At 51.9% G+C, this 5,720-nt stretch overlaps 1 protein-coding gene across 2 annotated transcripts in view; it reads left to right on the top strand.

Annotated features, from left to right (window-relative positions):
- Nucleotides 1-1,155: 1,155 nt before the first annotated feature.
- BMPR1A (bone morphogenetic protein receptor type 1A) overlaps nt 1,156-5,720 on the top strand; it is a 142,436-nt gene continuing 137,871 nt past the window's right edge. For both annotated transcript variants that reach the window (XR_002094822.1, XM_019502248.1), the window contains exon 1: nt 1,156-1,283. The gene's annotated coding sequence lies outside the window, so the exon portion shown is untranslated. The remainder of the gene's footprint in view (nt 1,284-5,720) is intronic.

Consider the following 5,720-nt stretch of genomic DNA (forward strand, 5'->3'; position numbering starts at 1 on the left):
GCAGAGGGCTGCTTACCCAGTTTTAGCAGGCTGTCGAGGGCCGCATGGGTAGCCCTGCCCCTTGACAGGTGCCCCGCCCCCTGGGCACTGTCTTGGGACCAATGTCCCAATGTCTTTGGTTCCAAGACATTGGTTCCATGTCCCAGGGCCAGCACCGGTGAGGCCCAAAGCGGGGCACAGGCTGGCAGGGGCCTGTGGAGCTGGGCTGGGCTGTACCAGCAGGGAGATGGAGGAGGTGACCCAGCTCCATAGAGCCCCTGCTGCCTGGGACTCTGTGCTCCTGCCACCCTTTTCTGGGCCCCGCCGGCACTAGCCCCAGGACACCAGTCTGGGCCCCGTGTTCCCACTGGCTCCCTGCCCACTCACTCCCAATGCCCCCCAGCCCCGTGGTAGGGGCAGGGGGCAGCACACAGCCCTGACCCCCTGCTCGCCAGCAGGGAACAAGCTGGTGCGGAGGGGAAAAGCAGCCCCTCATCTGCCCCGTGGCTGGCGCTCCCTGCTGAAGGTGCTCACAGCCCGCAGGGCTGTCCAGAGCAGGCACGGGCAGCCCCATGTGAGCTGCGAGTGGCTGCAGCATAAGGTGCTGGCCACAAGGCGGGCACGAGGCTGCTTTCCCTCTCCCCTGCTGCTCAGCTTTTCCCCGGGCCACTTCCCTGCCCGGAGTCTTTCCCTGCCCTTCCCTCTTACCTGAGGTTCCAACACAGGGCAGCTACATGGTCCCAGGCCAGAAGCCCCAGGGGGGCAGGGCTGGGTGGACCCTGCTGTTGTGGGAGCCTGCTGGGCTTCCCCTGGGTCCTACTACCCTTGGCTCCTGTTATTTTTGACAGAAACCAAGGGCAGAGAAATACTAATTTCTAAAATTTTTAGGGGCCCTGCGCGCCAGATAAAATGGCCTTAGTGGCCAGATCCAGCCCGCGAGCTGTATTTTGCCCGCCCCTGCCCTACAAGATATGGTTGCAGCTGGGCTGTCTCCCACCTGCCTCTATGACACATCTGCCTTGGTGCCAGATCAGGACAATCGGCAGGATCTGGTCTCCTGACAGATGGGGCACTGCCCATCCAGCCTGGTGGGGAAAAAGGTTAAGTGCCACTAGTGTAAACCATTGTTTTACTTTCTCATTTAGACACTGAAGCAGTGCTTCAAATGCAAAGCTTAATCTTCTTCCTATTTTATAGATTGATAGAAATATGCTTTGCTATAATATCATCTTGGAATTAATGAAGTGGAAATACAGATGAGAAGAGTCTGGAGAAAACTTGAAGTACAGTTTCATCTAGCTGAGGTAAGGTAACATACAACTCCCTCCACTACTCAACCTTCAGAATCAGTGATTTAATTTTAAGAGTAACAAGTGCATGATTAAATAACCTTAATCTTTTTTCTTTCTTGTTAACATGAACCGTAAACCACTTCTTCACAGTTCCCTATTCCTTCACATTGTGCCATGGCTTTTTAATGTAATATTTGAAATCCAGTGCCTAAGGTGCTCTGGCCCTTCTTCAACTATGGAAAATAACAAAATGCCTGTATAATCACAACATAAAAAGATATGCATTAGAAAACACGCAATGTCTTGCCATATGATACTGAAAGTCCATTTGTGTCTGTGTTTTTATGATTTTCATTGAACCAACCACTGTAATATTGATGTCTTTTTCCCTGAGTAGGTATAATTAATTCTAGAGCAGCAGTTCCCAAACTCTGACAGGTTGTGTACCACTAATTTAAAATGATACAGCCTTAAGTACCACCAGCAGATTTTTCATGCACATAGGTAGCAAACTATGTATTAAAACAACAGAAAAACCGTTAGTAATCATAAAACATTGTTTTATCAGTTATGGTAGCTATATAAAACAGTTCAAATTAAAAAATTTGATTGCAATTAGTTGCTTGATTAAAAAAATGAGTTGCAATTAATTGTGATTTTAATCACACAGCTAAAAACTCTAAGTTATGCACAGAAAAATTCAGAATCATGCAGGTATTTTGTATGGTTGGAGTGCTGGGGGGGAATTTGTGAAGGTGTGGAGGGCTGTGGGTGTGTGTGGGGTTTGAAGGGCAGGGTGGGGCGGTGGGGTCACTGCATGCCCTGGCAGGATGTGCGTTACTGTGGGTCAGGAGCCAAGGGGCAGCAGCAGGGCTGGGGTCTGTAGCTTGTGAGTGGCAGACACAGACATGCTAATACAGATGGACACAGAGATGTTAACACAGGCACTGCACCCAGCAGGTAAGTTTGTGGAGGGGGTGGGAGGGCGGGGGGGGAGAGGGGCAGATAGAGGCCCACATGGTAAGGAAGGGAGTGGGACAGGGGCATGTTGGGGTGAATGGGGCCCCAGGGCCAAGGCAGGTCATGGGACAGAGCCACGGGAGGCTCATCCAGTGGCACTGGAGGGGGAGAGGCATGGGTCCCCGTCATTGCACACACCCCTGAGGGAGACATGGGGGGACATGTGGCCCCCAGATTTATGTGCAGGGCAGAGACGGGCTGCATGCTGGGCTCTGCGTGCTGCTGCCACTGCCTCTGGACCATGCAGGGCACCACATACCTTCCATGCCCTGTCTGCGCTGCTTCCCATGCCTGGCCAGTGGCTTTCTGCGTGGGTCTGGAGGCAGCGGTAGCAGGGCACACAGCCCAGCAGGTGGCCTGACTCCATCCCACACACAAATCTGGGGGGCACATGCCCCCATGCCTGCCCTGGGGTGTGCACAGCACTGGGGCCACCCACGCCCTTAGGAGGGCGTAGGCCACCCCGAGAGGGGCCATGTGCTTTTGAGCCAGCCCTGCCACAGGGACAGGGCAAACAAGCCCAAGGAGAGAAAACCCCTAGGGAGCAGCGGGCTGCCACTGCACTTTGCATCCTGCTGTTTTTGGAGTCGTGTGGGATGCTGTGTGCCTGCTGCTGCCAGGCAGGCAGAGCATGCAGTGCAGCCAGCATGTGGCAGGCACATGGTGAGGCTTCCAAGGCAGCAGGGTGCAGAGCCCAGTATGCAGCAGGCAGCCCACCTCCTCCCCATGCACATACTCCACATGCCTCCCCCAGGGTATGCCCAATGGCAGAGAACCCCCCACACACCCCTAGACAAGCCACCTGGGCTCGTACCGTCCCTTCACCCGCCCCAGGGCCCCATTCATCCCAGCCCCTGTCCCCACCCTTCCCCCCAACACACTTTACTGCTGGGTGCTACTCCACACTTGGTGCTGTGATCCTGGCTGTGTGCAGCAGGCTGTGTACAGCAGGCTGCTGCTGGGCTCTCGGGGTGTGCAGCCTCTCCCCTTCCCAAGCTTCTGCATACCACTCACAGGTCATCTGTGTACCACTGGTGGTAGACATACCAGTTTGGGAACCGCTGCTCTATGCGTTATTTTGTATTCATTTAATCTGAACCTGTTGCCTAGTTGAGAAGCTATCTAGACTTAGACAGTATACTTCACTAATCTGCATATTTGATAAGTACATAATTTGCTTAACTTCGTAAGAGCATCGGTTCTGGGTCCTTAACCATTTCTTACATTGTAAGAAACACTGGTATCTGTGTGTCAATTAGGTCCATGAACTGCTGCAGTGCATAAGATTCTTCAGTAACCTGAAAAGCCCAAATGTACTTTCTTTAACTGCATAATTTGTTAAAGATAATTTGTAGGGGGGGGAAGAAAATGGGAGCTGTCAATTTCAAGCTTCTTAAAACAGCCCTGAACCATTCTTATCAAAATCAAGGCTGCTATTTGTGTCATAAGCAGGAATCCTGGTTTTCCATTTGCCATGGAAAACAGTGGAATCAGCATTTTTTTCACAGTGTACCAATATGTGGCAGTGTCCTATCTAAAGTAGCGCCATTTCTGGTCTTAATTTTTGCTGTGGTTTTTGTCTCTTGGCCAATCAGTGGAGGTGGGGAGATGGGTTCCTGATTTGGCTGAGAGGCAAAAACTGAGGCAAAAATAAGAGAGCAGAAATGGTATGCCACCATATTTTCAGTAGGTCAGGGGAAAACACGGATTTTTGTGTTTTTTGAATGGAGGTTTTCTGCTTATTTCCCATGGAAAATTAGGATTCCTGGTCTTAAGGTACTCTGAGAAACCAGAACCTTTAAGGTGTTTAAAAACTTACGGCATGCTGTTTGCCTAGTTTAATTAACATTGTTTATATCAAGTATCCCTTAAGTGTGGATTAGGGTACGTGCATAGCTTTTATTTGTTTATTTTGTCTGGAGGCCACACGTTCACGTTGAGGTGCAATGATATATTGGTGCCATGTTGGATCAGTACTGATAAAAGGAAAATTAACATTGTCAGCTTTTTTTGGCTGGTGTAGCCAATTAATGTATTGATAAATACAATATTCCTTCTGGCCGGAGCACCTGGACACCATGTGCATGCATGCAGCTGCACATGGCCAGGAATGCAGCCCAGTATGCAGAGTAGTACCCTTCAGTTAAGTCTGAGGAAGGGAAGGGCCATGGGGGAGGGAAGGGGCGTGGGGGGTAGATTGAGGCCTCCACTGTGAGGGAGGGAGTGGGGCAGGAGCAGGGGTTGAGGGTGATGCCCAGCCAGGGCAGTGAAATGGGACCCCAGGGCTAGGAGTTAGGACAGAGCTGTGGGTGGCTTGTGTAGGGGAGGAAGGGGGGCTGGCTTCCCTCTGCTGCATGTACCCCCAGGGGAGGCATGAGAGGAGAATGTGCCCTCCTAGATTTGTGTATGGGGCGGATAGAAATTGCCTGCTGTGGGATCAGGTATGTCCACCTTACTGCCTTTTGCCCTGAGAGCCATGTGCTGGCCGCACGCCCCCTGCCTGCCCAGCAGCAGTGGGGCAGTGAGTTGTGCCTTCTGCTGCCAGGCAGGCTGCGGGTGTGGCATGGCCAGCGTGCAGCTCCTGGGGCAAAAGGCAGTAAGTTGGACAGCCCTGAGCCTAAAGTGGCCAGCTAGCATCTGCCCTTGCCCTACTCAGCTCTGCTCCGAATAGCTTCCCTGTGCTTAAAAGTGGTGACAGCAGCTCTTGAACTAATTTGACGAGCTTTAATTCAAGCACCACTGCTACCTTTTTTATGTACTGGGACACTGGGGGCAGATGCAGGCTGCCTGCTACAGGCTGCCCACCCTGGTGTCCCATTCATGGCTTTGGCTGAGTAGTACCTCCAGCCCCTGCCCCACTCCCTCCCTCCCTCCCTCTGTGTAGCCTAGCTATTATGTATTAGTCACCCTTCCCCTCACCTCTTTACCCTTCTCTCCCCATTGCTTCTCTTTCTCTCCTTCCCTACATCCTGTCCTGCTGCCTTCCAGTTCCTGATGGGGCACCACAGGGCTTCCTCTCCCCCCACCCCCCCCCAGTCTGTGCCTGGCCCCAGGCTAAATCATAACTAGTAAGCTAGAACCAGTTATCGCTGGGCTGATGGTTTAAACAAATAATTGTTTAACCATTCACATCCCTAGATGAGATGTGGGTTGTGTTGTAGGAAGGACCTACACGGTCAGATGGGTCACAAATTGGCTGGAGGGCCGCACCCAGAGAGTGGTGGTGGATGGGTCTTTTTTGATCTGGAGGGATGTGGGCACTGGGGTCCCCCAGGGCTCGGTCCTTGGGCCTGCACTTTTCAACATCTACAGGTCTGTATTTTCCAATTTGAATATCCTTTACTGAAGTCCTGAAAAGCTTATAAGGTTTTGACTCCACAGTCTAATTTGTGTTGGTAAACTTTGTGCCCATGGTGAATAAACTTGCGT

Source organism: Gavialis gangeticus, unplaced genomic scaffold (assembly GCF_001723915.1).
Source record: "Gavialis gangeticus isolate Ggan-Ray unplaced genomic scaffold, GavGan_comp1, whole genome shotgun sequence".
Taxonomy (NCBI): domain Eukaryota; kingdom Metazoa; phylum Chordata; order Crocodylia; family Gavialidae; genus Gavialis; species Gavialis gangeticus.